The 13,338-nt window shown below is 40.7% G+C and overlaps 1 long non-coding RNA gene across 1 annotated transcript; it reads left to right on the plus strand.

Moving 5' to 3' along the window:
* The first annotated feature begins 1,921 nt into the window (after positions 1-1,921).
* Positions 1,922-13,046, plus strand: LOC138980535 (uncharacterized). Its single transcript, XR_011460366.1, has 2 exons — positions 1,922-2,704; positions 3,695-13,046. It is a non-coding gene; the product is annotated as an uncharacterized lncRNA (long non-coding RNA).
* Positions 13,047-13,338: the final 292 nt, after the last annotated feature.

Genomic DNA, 13,338 nt, shown 5'->3' on the forward strand with positions numbered 1-13,338 from the left:
AGTACAAACTCTGGGTGCCAATATGTTGTTCAAAGAGAGAGAGAGAGATAGAGAGAGAGAGAGAGAGAGAGAGAGAGAGAGAGAGAGAGAGAGAGAGAGAGAGAGAGAGAGAGAGAGTGTTTGAAAGATTGAGAAGCCTTACAACAAACAAATCAAAAACGTTGTTGGGGTATATTTCGGAACATTCCTGTATTTAAAACTTTTCACTTCCGGCGTGCGATGTGTGTGTGTGTGGTAGGGACTTACTTTGTGACAGATCGTCCAAATGCGCAAGTATAAGAGCTGCGCGTTTTAACGATTCTTGTATTCTTTGTAGCCTATTCTTTGCATCGATCAAATGCGCACACATCGATCGATGTGTGCGCGTTTGATTGATCCACCAAACGCGCAGCGCGATCGCGCGATCGCGCAGATCGATCAAACGCGCCTAACATATACACATTCGACCACTGTATTGAGGTCTAGCGAATGACGTCTCACAACGTATACGTGGTTGTCCTTGGCGGTCAAGAAATCCGCCGCGATCATTGCGCAGACGACACTTCTAGACCGCCAATATTTTTTGTGCGCATCACGTGCTCCACATAAATCGGTCGGAAACGAAGCAATTGGGAAACCTGGATACACTCCGGCGTTGACTTCCGAACGCAGAGCAGTTGCGTGATTATAAGAGTACAGAAAAACGAAAACAAGTTGATGCTGCACGGCCTTACGTTGATTACATTCTCGGAGTGTGCATAAAAGACTAGACAACCGCATCAACACTCGGAGTATCATACGACGCCATCTTGCGAAGGAACGCAGTGCACTTTCAATTCATAGTATCAAAGTACGCTAGGGACAAACACACACAAAACTGATGCTACACAACAGTTTATAGTAGGAGTTTGGAACACACTTGGAGTGTGTATCAGCCTAGAAATGGTTGTATATCCTGTGAGTGTACATTATTGCCTGCCCTGTATATTTCTGGTCTTTCCTGGAAAAAAATGTATAGGCATAGATAAAAATGTCCACCAAAATACCCGTGTGACTTGGAATAATAGGCCGTGAAAAGTAGGATATGCGCCGAAATGGCTGCGATCTGCTGGCCGATGTGAATGCGTGATGTATTGTGTAAAAAAATTCCATCTCACACGGCATAAATAAATCCCTGCGCCTTGAATATGTGCGCGATATAAATTGCATTAAAAAAATTTTTTTTCAATCCCTGCGCTTAGAACTGTACCCACGGAATACGCGCGATGTAAGCCTCATATTGATTGATTGATTGATTGATACACTCCGAAAAAGGGGTACTTATTTTTTCCGGAAAACCCTGAAAACCCCATCTAAACTAACTAAATCTATCTTCAAAGTTAAGAATTTGACATGCCTATGAGAAGTCGTGCCTGATTCATGCTATATGTACCCTAATTTATGTGTTAAAAGCCGGATTTTCAACGAAGTCCGTTGCGAAGATGACCAACAGTGGTTCCTGCAACGTAAAAGATCCAGATCCAGAACAGTTTCAATGCAGGGAGGTAACTCAAAAGCACAAGTATTGATGACGTCATGTGATTAGTGCTTCCGCTCCTTTCTAAATCCTCGCACAAACACGAAAATAAAGCCAGGAACGGTGAAAGTTGCAGATATAAGTCATGATTTCAAACAAATATGTCACAAAACACGATCTAAGGACGAATTTTCTTTAGTTCTGATGAAGTTTTCAAGGATTTTTGGAGTTTTTTGGGGGTTTTCGGAGACAAGTAGTACCACATAAAAGAGGTGGCGGAAGTCAATATCTCAGATCGATTTTTCATTGGCTACTTCCTAACGACTTGTAAGGGGGCATTTCATTGGCTTAGAGTTGTAACAGGGCTTTTCATTGCCGGAGTGTTTACAGACCTATCGATCCTGTATACACTCGGAGTGTATATAGCTTTTGCCATTGGCAAATATGTTGTTACTTTCAGAATTGTTAATAGTAGTTGGATTATTATTTACAGTCTAACAGTGTCACAACAGGAACACTCAATTCATTCAAAAATTCTCTCGACAAGTATTGGAAACAATTTATGTTTGAGGTTGACTTGAACCGTTCATTTTTAGAAGAAAGCATGCCAGAAATAAACACTAAACGCTAACAAACAAAAAGAAAAGGAAAAAATTAAGTAGAGATAAAATCATATAGCATGCAAAAGGCTCATGTAGCCTACAGGCTGTACATGATATATGATACATGTGTGGAGTACAGAATTGCCCGCACAGCTAGTCTGTTGTCATGAAGTATTTGATGCAATCAGAATAATGTGATGCAATTATTTTTTCCCAACGTAACACAGTGAACAGTCAGTACCTTGAACAGTGAACAGTCATAGACTGTCGACACGCCTGGAATAAAGAACAGTCAGGGACCATCTTATGCTTGGAACAGTGAACAGTCATGGTCGGTCTACACCTTGAACAGCGAACAGTCAGAAACGGTCAACGCCGTGAACGGTCAACAGTCAGAGATGGTCAACGCCGTGAACAGCCAGGAACCACCACCACCGTTAACAGTCAGGGAGGGTCAACGCCGTGAACAGTGAACAGTCAGGGACCATGGCTTCTCACTGCAGCATGGAGGAAGGAGACACAGCAGTTCTGTCAGACGTCAAGATAGAGATTGATGTCGCTGAAGAGACACCGCAGTGTTGTCACATGACTGAGTCACAGCCATACGGTAAGGGTGAGAGTTGTATATGATACCAAAAAAGTCTCGTTTTAACCCCTTCACTGCCACAGTATATTAGCATTTTGGTATTGCTGGTCAATGGGAAAGAACTGTGTTTAAACCCCATCAAGAAGTTGGACAGTGGTTACCTCCCATTTAGTTTTCACAAATGTCCTGAAAAGTGCTGATGTAAATGCCACATAGCTAGTACGTGTATGGGCGTAGGACAAACCAAAAATGACCACGTAATACATACGGGGTGGGCAGTGAAGGGGTTAAGGCCTGTAGTAACACTCTCATGACTGGAAGGCTGTTACCTCTAACCCGGGTGTGCAACTTACCAGTCCGGCTACATACTATCTTCCATACGAATTTGGCCTTCCATTCAAGTACTTTTCATGAATACGTCATTACGTGATATGTTTCCCCTTGCTCTTATCACATTATAGTTACTCCTCTGAAGTACCTTGCAGGCACTGTCTCCTTGAGGGTTCGCATTGTATTGCGCAATGTAACATAGTTAACACTAACCACAGGTGGCTTTAACTCCCTACTACATGTTTCTTAATTATCTTTTTTTATTTTTTTTTATTATAAAAAATGCTTCAAAGGATAATTGTAAATAATTTGTCACGGAGAGGGGTACATTTGTTGCATGACTGTCTTTACCAGGTAGAAAAATATGCATTTTTACAATTGTTGTGACACATTTGCCTGTGAGCACGGCTCACATTACCCCTACCCCGTATAACAAATATTAAAGAGACGTAAAAGAAAACATGCACATATTGCAAAGACAGTAACATTATTTCCTTCATGAATCTGTTTTTCTTTTTGACATATCTTTTCGACATATCTTTTCTGGTTCATATAAATGGATAAGTTTGATAATGAGGGGAAAAAACACTGACTGTGACACGTTACTCTTGCTGCCTACTGTACATTTGATACTAAAAATGGACCATAAATAGCAACAGCCTTCTTGCGTTTCTTTTTCAGAGCCACATGGGGATGGTGTGACCACAGAGAACACAGCTACCATGCCTTCATTGCAGACATTAGGACAGACTGCAGTCAGCACATACAGTGAAATATGGCTGAAACAAGAGATACTGACACCAGAAACACAGACTGCAGTCAGCTCTTACAGTGAAATGTGCCTGAAACAAGAGATACCGATGCCACAAAGACAGACTGCAGTCAGCGCTCCAACTCCAAGTGAAATGTGGCTGAAACAAGAGATACCGATGCCACAAAGACAGACTGCAGTCAACACTCCAACTCCAAGTGAAATGTGGCTGAAACAAGATTTTCAAAAACCAGAAACACAAACTGCAGTCAACACACACAGTGATATGTTGCTGAAACAAGAGATACAGACACCAGAAACACAGACTACAGTCAACACACACAGTGATATGTGGCTGAAACAGGAGATACAGACACCAGAAACACAGACTGCAGTCAACACTCAAAGTGATACATGGCTGAAACAAAAGATACAGACGCCAGAAACACAGACTGCAGGTAACACTGACAAATCCATGCGATTGAGGCAAGAGATATGTCCCCATCTGCCTGAATGTGACAGCAACAGTTCAGTATCAGCAACAGGTTGCATGGAAAGTTGCTTGCCTGAGTGTGAAACAGATGTAAAAGAGACAAATGTAGTTCCAGTATTCGAGTCCACATCCCGTACTGTAGAGAAAAAGTATGCATGCACAGACTGTGGTTCTCGGTTCAGACTGTATCAAACTTTGAAGCAACACATGTTAACTCATACAGGAGAGAAAAAACATGCATGCATAGAATGTGATGCCAGGTTCGCACGGTCAAGTTCTTTGAAGAAACACATGATAACGCACACAGGCGAGAAAAAATACGCATGCAGAGAATGTGGTACTAGGTTCACACAGTCGGGTTATTTGAAGAAACACATGTTAACACATACAGGCGAGAAAAAGCATGCATGCAAAGAGTGTGGTGCAAGGTTCAGAAAGGCTGGGACTTTAAAGCAACACATGGTAACACACACAGGAGAGAGAAAGTATGCGTGTACAGAATGTTTGGCTAGGTTCACACAGTTAGGAGCTCTTAAGAGACACATGGTAACGCACACAGGAGAGAGAAAGTATGCAGAGAAGAAACATGCATGTGAGCAGTCTGATGCTAAGTTCACACAGTCAAATTCTCTGAAGAGACACATGTTAACTCATACAGGAGAGAAAAAACATGCATGCATAGACATGGTAACACACACAGGAGAGAGAAAGTATGCGTGTACAGAATGTAATGCTACGTTCACACAGTTAGGAGGTCTTAAGAGACACATGGTAACGCACACAGGAGAGAAAAAGTATGCATGTTCAGAGTGTGATGCTAGGTTCACACAGGCTGGGACTCTAAAGCAACACATGTTGAAACATTCAGGAGAGAGAAAGTATGCGTGTACAGAATGTAATGCTAGGTTCACACAGTTAGGAGGTCTTGAGAGACACATGGTAACACACACAGGAGAGAGAAAGTATGCAGAGAAGAAACATGCATGTGAGCAGTGTGATGCTAAGTTCACACAGTCATATTCTTTGAAGAGACACATGTTAACACATACAGATCACTCATGTAAAGAGTGTGGTGCCAAGTTCACACATTCTGGGACTTTAAGACTACATATTATGTTGAAACATACAGGAGAGAAAAGGTATGCATGCACAGAATGTGATGCTAAGTTCCCATGCTCACAATATCTGAAGAGACACATGTTGACACATTCAGGAGAGAAAGTTCATGCATGCTAAGAGTGTGATTCTAAGTTCAAAACTTCTGGTAATTTGAACAGACACATACTGGAGAGAAAAACCATGCATGCACAGAATGTGGTTGTTCACACGGTTTTATTCTTTGAAGCAACACATGTTAAGACATTTGGGGCAGGAAGATAGCTCGGTTGGTAGCGGAAGTTAGCTTGAAACCACTCTGTGGTAAATGGTGTTGATTCGAACCCCATGTTTTGGCGAGAGATTAGTTTCCTGGAGTCAGAGGGAACAGTTCCCACAAGGTTAATATATATAAGATATAAGCATTCAGACACAGGCATGGGAATTGTCCATTTCCGCCGAATTTTTTTTTTTGTTCCGCCGAAAATGCAAAAGTGTCCGCCGAAAAAATAAAGGGGGGAGGCACACAAAAAAAGCACCGGTTACTTTGGCCTTTGCACAAAAGCCCGCGAAAACTTTCTGTATTTTGTTCACGCACTGCTACTGCATGCCCGCCTCAGTTATTGAACTTTTATGTTTGAAAGTAAACCAGATTGCACAGATTGTGTTACAAGTTACATTTTCCTGTTTGTCTCAACAGATCAATTTTTGTATAAATTTAAACCATATAATACATGTACAGTGAAACCCGGCTATATTGAAGTAGGCTATATTGAAATCCCGGCTATATTGAAGAATTGTTCAGGTCCCGGCTGAAGCTCTACTTTATCTTTGTTAAAAAATGTTGGTTACATTGAAGTCGGCTATATTGAAATCCCGGCTATATTGAAACAAAAATTAAGCCCACAGGACGTTTTTATCTGGCTATATTAAATGTTTGCCCCAAAGATTTGTTTAACTTTTTATTTTTAAGAACAATGACTGCGCGGGCGCCGAATGATATGACACGCCTCTGTCAGCACAATCAGTTGAGGAAGGGGAGAGGCCAGATCAGCATCAACTTTCGAGTCAGAAGGTCTCTGATAACAATTACAGTCTAACAATGCCGCGGGCCTCTGACAGCTACGCCATGTAGTCTTGTGGTGTGTAGATCTCCCCGACTTAATTTCTCTTGTTCATGCGAGTAGTTTCCATTTGTACACTAGCAAAAATGGCTGCAAAACAAACAAGTCGCGTAAGGCGAAATAACAACATTTAGTCAAGCTGTCAAACTCACAGAATGAAACTGAACGCACTGCATTTTTTTCACAATGACCGTAGTCCGCCGCTCGTACAAAAGGCAGTGAAATTAACGAGCCTGTTTAGCGCGCTTTTCTGTACCTCTCTTCGCTTTAACTTTCTGAGCGTGTTTTTAATCCAAACATATCATATCTATATGTTTTTGGAATCAGGAACCGACAAGGAATAAGATGCGATTGTTTTTAAATCGATTTCCAAAATTTAATTTTAATCATAATTTTTATATTTTTTATTTTTAGAGCTTGTTTTTAATCCGAATATAACATATTTATATGTTTTTGGAATCAGAAAATGATGAAGACTAAGATAAACGTAAATTTGGATCATTTTATAAAAAAAACAATTTCAATTACAATTTTCGAATTGTTAATGACCAATTTCACCAAAGTCATTAATTAATGTTTAAGCCTCCAAGCTGAAATGCAATACCAAAGTCCAGCCTTTGTCGAAGATTGCTTGACCAAAATTTCAATCAATTTGATTGAAAAATGAGGGTGTGACAGTGCCGCCTCAACTTGTACAAAAACCGGATATGACGTCATCAAAGACATTTATCCAAAAAATGAACAAAACGTCCGGGGATATCATACCCAGGAACTCTCATGTCAAATTTCATAAAGATCGGTCCAGTAGTTCACTCTGAATCGCTCTACACACACACACGCACAGACAGACAGACAGACACACACACACACACACACACACACACACACACACACACACACACACATACACCACGACCCTCGTCTCGATTCCCCCTGTGATAGGGAGGGGGGCGTGCGTGTGTGTCCGTGTGTGTGTGTGTGCAGAACTGAAAGCAAGGAGGCTCGAAGAACAACAGCCAACAGGTGAAAGATTAATGGTAATATATCTCACATCAAACGCAATGTGTGGACACGGAAATAAGAACGTATAGTGAAAAAAAGTTCGGTTATATTGAATTTCTGAAGGAACAAGGAGGGAAATTCAATAAAACCGAGAATTGCCTATATTGAAGTTCCGGCTATATTGAAGGTCTTCCCGGGTCCCGTGCCACTTCAATATAGCCGGGTTTCACTGTATATATATATATTTTTTCTTCAAAAAAGCAAAAATTGGTACATTTTTGTACTAAAAACTCTGATTCTAAAAACATAATTTAATGCAAACTTGGAGCTCAGATGACACTAGATTGCACCATCTGGGTTCTTTGGAGAAATTTTTTTTTCCGGGGGGGCATGCCCCCGGACCCCCCTAGTAAGGCTAGGCGCTTCGCGACGTCGACTTGACGCTTCGCGTCTTCAGTTATAAATTTTCCGCTTTTTTTCAATTTTCAATTCCCATGCCTGCAGACAATGAGGGTTCTTCAAGCCATAACTTCCCAACTTGTAGAAAAGAGTACTGTCTGTACATAATTATGATATAGACTTCTGGGTCGGAATAAAACTCACTGAGACAAAATACTAACTTGGACAATAAGTAACAATAGGGTTAATTAGAGCTGCTTTACTCTTGTTTACCACATCGTAATGCAAATTAGGATTTCAAGCTCTGTTCTATACTTCTCAACACGAAACACTGGTGACAGTTCACCCTGTCACATAATTGTTGTACAATGAGAAAAGACTGCACCAGAGCCAACTTAACTTTGAATGTGATAAGGTAAACTGTCACCAGTATATTAGAGTAAAACTATTGTCATTGTCCAGTCCCCCGTATCTCTCAGGTAAGACTTGCTATGCAAGACAGCGAGAGTGTACAAATGAAACGATTTTGATGGCTAGAACACCCCCCGCGGGTTAGGGGGAGTCCCATATCGGTTGGGACGAGAAAGAATTTACCCGATGCTACCCAGCATGTCGTAAGAGGCGACTAACGGGGAAACTTGCATTCTCCCAGTAAGGTCATATATTGTACTACGTTGCAAGCCCCTGGAGCAATTTTTGAGTCACTTGAGAAAAAGTGACTATGTAATCGGTCAGTGTTAGTCTGTCTGGCCGGCCGGCCGGCCGTAGACACCACCTTAACGTTGGACTTTTCTCGGAAACTATCAAAGCGATCGGGCTCATATTTTGTTTAGTCGTGACCTCCAATGACCTCTACACTTTAACGATGGTTTCGTTGACCTTTGACCTTTTTCAAGGTCACAGGTCAGCGTCAAAGGAAAAATTAGACATTTTATATCTTTGACAAAGTTCATCGGATGTGATTGAAACTTTGTAGGATTATTCTTTACATCAAAGTATTTACATCTGTAGCCTTTTACGAACGTTATCAGAAAAACAAGGGAGATAACTAGCCTTTTCTGTTCGGCAACACACAACTTAACGTTGGGCTTTTCTCGGAAACTATAAAAGTGACCGGGCTCAAATTTTATGTGAACGTGACTCCCAGTGACCTCTACACTTTGACGTCTGCTTTGGTGACCTTTGACCTTTTTCAAGGTCATAATATTCAGAACTGCGAAAGTGACTCGATCGAGCGTTTGCTCTTCTTGTTTGATTAGTGCTTTTGTGAACAACAATTAACAAGTGGCTCTATCCCATCTACCCCCTTTCCCTGTCGCGATATAACCTTGAATGGTTGAAAACGACGTTAAACACCAAATAAAGAAAGAAAGATTGCTAGGACCCCAAGAATTAATCATTGCTTGATACCGAAACGGCCAATCGGATATGCAGCTGTGCAGCCGCCATTTTTTCTCGCGAAGCGAGCAATTCCAAGGCACGGTCGTCTACTCTCGCTAAATCCTAGCGTTCCTCGCGGCGAGAATTGTCCAAGAAACGCTACTTCCTCGCCCCACTTGCTTCACTCGCCAATTCTTGTGTCAAAGAAACGGGGGACTGTTTAGTCGTTTTTTGCCGATCGTTGTGTGTGAATTCATTAGTTTATAAACTAAAAGTGCTGGAATGCACCTGTGTCCGTCTTAGAAAAGCTGCAGGCAATTAACAGTCTCCATTTGACTGAACCAAGTTTCTTAATCCCTGTGAAGTGCGGGACGGTCCACTTGTGTCTGAGAGGCTGCTAGGCTTGTCTGCACATGTGAAATGATGCACTGTGGCGCCTGACCGCCTCTGTTTCCCTTGGATTTGGGGAGGTGTGAAGTGGGTGCAATTTTCTTTGATAAGCTGCGCGTTTCTCAGTGGCGCATGCTCACGGTGGTTACTAAGATTTTTGAGTCACTTGAGAAAAAGTGACTCTATGTAATCGGTCAGTGTTAGTCTGTCCGGCCTAGCTAAAGTCTGATTGATTTTGTACATGCTAAGTGAGAAAGAGAACTTTGCCAGACAGGGGAGAGAGTGGACGTCATTTTTGTTGTGAGCTACACTAACTGAGACGTTGTAGTTCATTGTGCATTGTTGTGCCACCCGGCTTCCATCGGGTAGGCCAAGTGCAGGAGAGAAGACGGTAGACACAGGAATAAATAATGCCATGTCAGTATTTTGCTGCTGTTGTCACATCTGTTGTGGACGGATGGAGAGGAAGACGTGTGTGTGTGTGTGTGTGTGTGTTCACAAGTGATAGCCCAAAGAGTCTGCAAGCACATCGTAAACATTAACAACAAATCATCATCGAATAGGTTTCGATCTTTTTTTTAACCTGGTCGCAAATGGCTGATCAATAATCGATTTTGATTCCATCTTTGATCGAACCTGCTACATATCTTTTTACCGCCTGAACTACAAAATTACTGGCCTTGCATTATACCCAGTTAGTCAACAATGAGACACACACAATTTACAATACAAAATGTTGTGGTGGCTACAAAGTCATCAAACACTTTGTCACAGCTTGTGCTTTAGTTATTGAGATTTTGTACTTCACTTCTGGTAAATGGAAAATTAACAGCACAGAGATGAGAGATGGGTTTGGTAGGTACACGTATAATCAAAGAAGATATTTTCTCCGCTATAAAAAAAATATTAGTGTATAAATCTCGTTTCAATAAAATATATTTCATTCCTTAAAATGTTGATTATTTATAATGCTGAAACGTTTTCCCTATTCTCAGTTTAACATTGACCGCCTGAGCAATCGGGACTTTTTATTTAAAAGCGAGATTCAGTGTATACACCAACTAAAGTAAACAAAGTTGCACGGTGTATTTTTAGATTAATCTTAATGTGAATATCAAGAAGTCAACGACATTTGAAGTTTGTTCCATACAGTTTATTCAGGATGCAGTCACACACACAAAAGAAAGGGAACATTTGCAACATCGACAGCGCTTCCTGTATCTGAACGTATTAGGTATAAAGCTGCCTGCTTCTGCTACAATATCATCTCTGAATCGGCACCTGCCTATCTTTCTGAACTGGGCTCCCTCTACACTCCCTCTCGCACCCTTCGTTCTTCTGATGATGCTCGACTTCTCCGTCAAGGTCGCTTTAAACGCAAGGCTCATGGCTTCCGCACGTTTTCGTATTATGGACCTCAGTTATGGAATTCACTCCCCTTTCAATTACGTCACTCTCCATCCATTTCATCTTTTAAGCCCAATTTGAAAACTCACTTGTTCCAACAACATTACGGATAGTTCCTTAGTATAGAGTCTGGGGATGTGAGATGTGCATGATGTGTTGTTTGAATCTGACAGTGATTGTATGATTTTTGTATACATGTATTGCATTGTTGTCACGCGCTTTGAACTTGTGATCGAAAGGTCGCAGGTTCGAATTCGGGCCGGGACGGACACGGGTCAACTTTATGTGCAGACCCAGAGACGGAAGCCATGTCCCACCCCTGTGTCATCACAATGGCACGTAAAAGACCTTGGTCATTCTGCCATAAGTGCAGGTGGCTGAATACACCTAAACACGCAGACACATGGGTAGCGCGACTCCGTTGCTGCTAGCTTTCCACTGGGAGGAAGCGACCTGAATTTCCCAGCGATGGGACAATAAAGTAATGAAAATGAAAAAAAAAAAAAAAAAAAAAACCTTCTGATAAAGGCGCTTTATAAATGCCCGTTATTATTATTATTATTATTATAAGAGCTGAAGAAAAAACAAACTCAGATGTCAACAGTCAAGATCACGCAGCTTATTCGGTAGATTCTTCATAATTCCTATTAATCTTGGACAGATTTTGTGTAAGCATAAGAATGTTTCACAAAGGAAAACAAATTATCATTCAGATTTATTTTGCTTTTGATTTCTGTAGACTAGTAAACCTCATTCTGAGCATCATTGAAGTAGAGAATGGTGATGACGATGATGATGTACACAAGGATTCAGTATTGTCAGATTTGGTTTATGATTTAGAGCTCAGATATTTCAGATAAGGTGTACATTTGTAGGTTAAAGAAAAGAATGTGTAAAGCTTTAGGAATTTAGATACAAGCAAAATTATAAGAATAATGATTTACATCAAGATTCTTTTAATAAATTACCAGCAAATAAACATTGCTTCAGCTTATAGGGCCAGTCATGGTGGTTGTGTGGTGAATCTATTAAACTAAAACATGCATGCCACACAATCTCTGCGGAAAAATAACTTGCATGGCTGTGTGTCTGCATGATGTAAAAAGAGAGACTTTTCACTGGTTCTAGCAATCCCAACAAAATCTCTTTCCTGTCATTTTTCCTGAAATAAGTGTTTCCAGTAGCAGAGATGCATGGTTGTAATATAATAATAATAAAGTGTATTTATATTGCGCCTATCCCTTACAAAAAAACAAAAATATTTGGCTCTAAGCGCATTACAACATGTGTAGGGACTTGGTACAATCAAGTCTGACAAATACAATAACACAATATACAGTCGGTCTCTTAGGTAAAACTGGGAAAAGCAGCTTCGACATTTGAACACTGCTACTAGAAGATCCTCTAACAATGCATACTGCTTTACAATATGCATTTATGTATAAATATAGTTAAAGAACATCGAGTTAATAGGAATTAGAAAAGGTTCTTATAATAAAACTATCTAGCGAACGACGAAGAAGAAGAAGAATAAAACTATCAATGTCGATGTGTAACAAGTCATTCAACGTAAATGGCCAAAGAACAACAACAAAGCAATGATGATAAAAAACAGTTCTCAATGGCTAATAACGAGGCAGAACTAAATAGTATAGACACAAGATTCAAACAAAACATATTCCTGGAGACACATTTATACATGTATCAAATAATCAATATACAAAATACAGCCCTCGCATACACACGCCAAGGCACGTGTAGTCGCACCTTTAACTACAGTGTTTTTTCCAGCAAAAGATTCTCTGTTGTCAGAACTTCAGTGATACATGTACTCTTTTTTTTGCACACAAACACATGCATGTACACACACACACACACACTCACACACACACACACACACACACACACACACACACACACCACTTTGGTCTTGCTTTGTTTTTGGCAACTAATTAGTTTTTGTATCGTAATAAAATATTTCTCCTTTGCCAATATGTCTGAAAGTCATTTAATGTGAGATTTGTGGTTGTCAACGGTGATACTTGTATCCTGAGTACCTTGTCTGCAATATGTCTTTGACGTTGTGAAACTTCACTGTATTTGTGATGTATACAGAAGAGTGGGGCACAAATATAGAACCTCCTGGTTTTACCACTTTCATTGAGGCTATTTTGCTTTGGACTTACTCAAAAAATTTCCCGCAGTGGGGCACTGCGGTTATGAAATTAAAAGCCCCTCCTGTTTTTGGAACCGCAGGAGCTTTCTAGTTTGCTGTTAGGTAGAT

The sequence above is a fragment of the Littorina saxatilis genome, linkage group LG11 (assembly GCF_037325665.1).
Source record: "Littorina saxatilis isolate snail1 linkage group LG11, US_GU_Lsax_2.0, whole genome shotgun sequence".
Taxonomy (NCBI): domain Eukaryota; kingdom Metazoa; phylum Mollusca; class Gastropoda; order Littorinimorpha; family Littorinidae; genus Littorina; species Littorina saxatilis.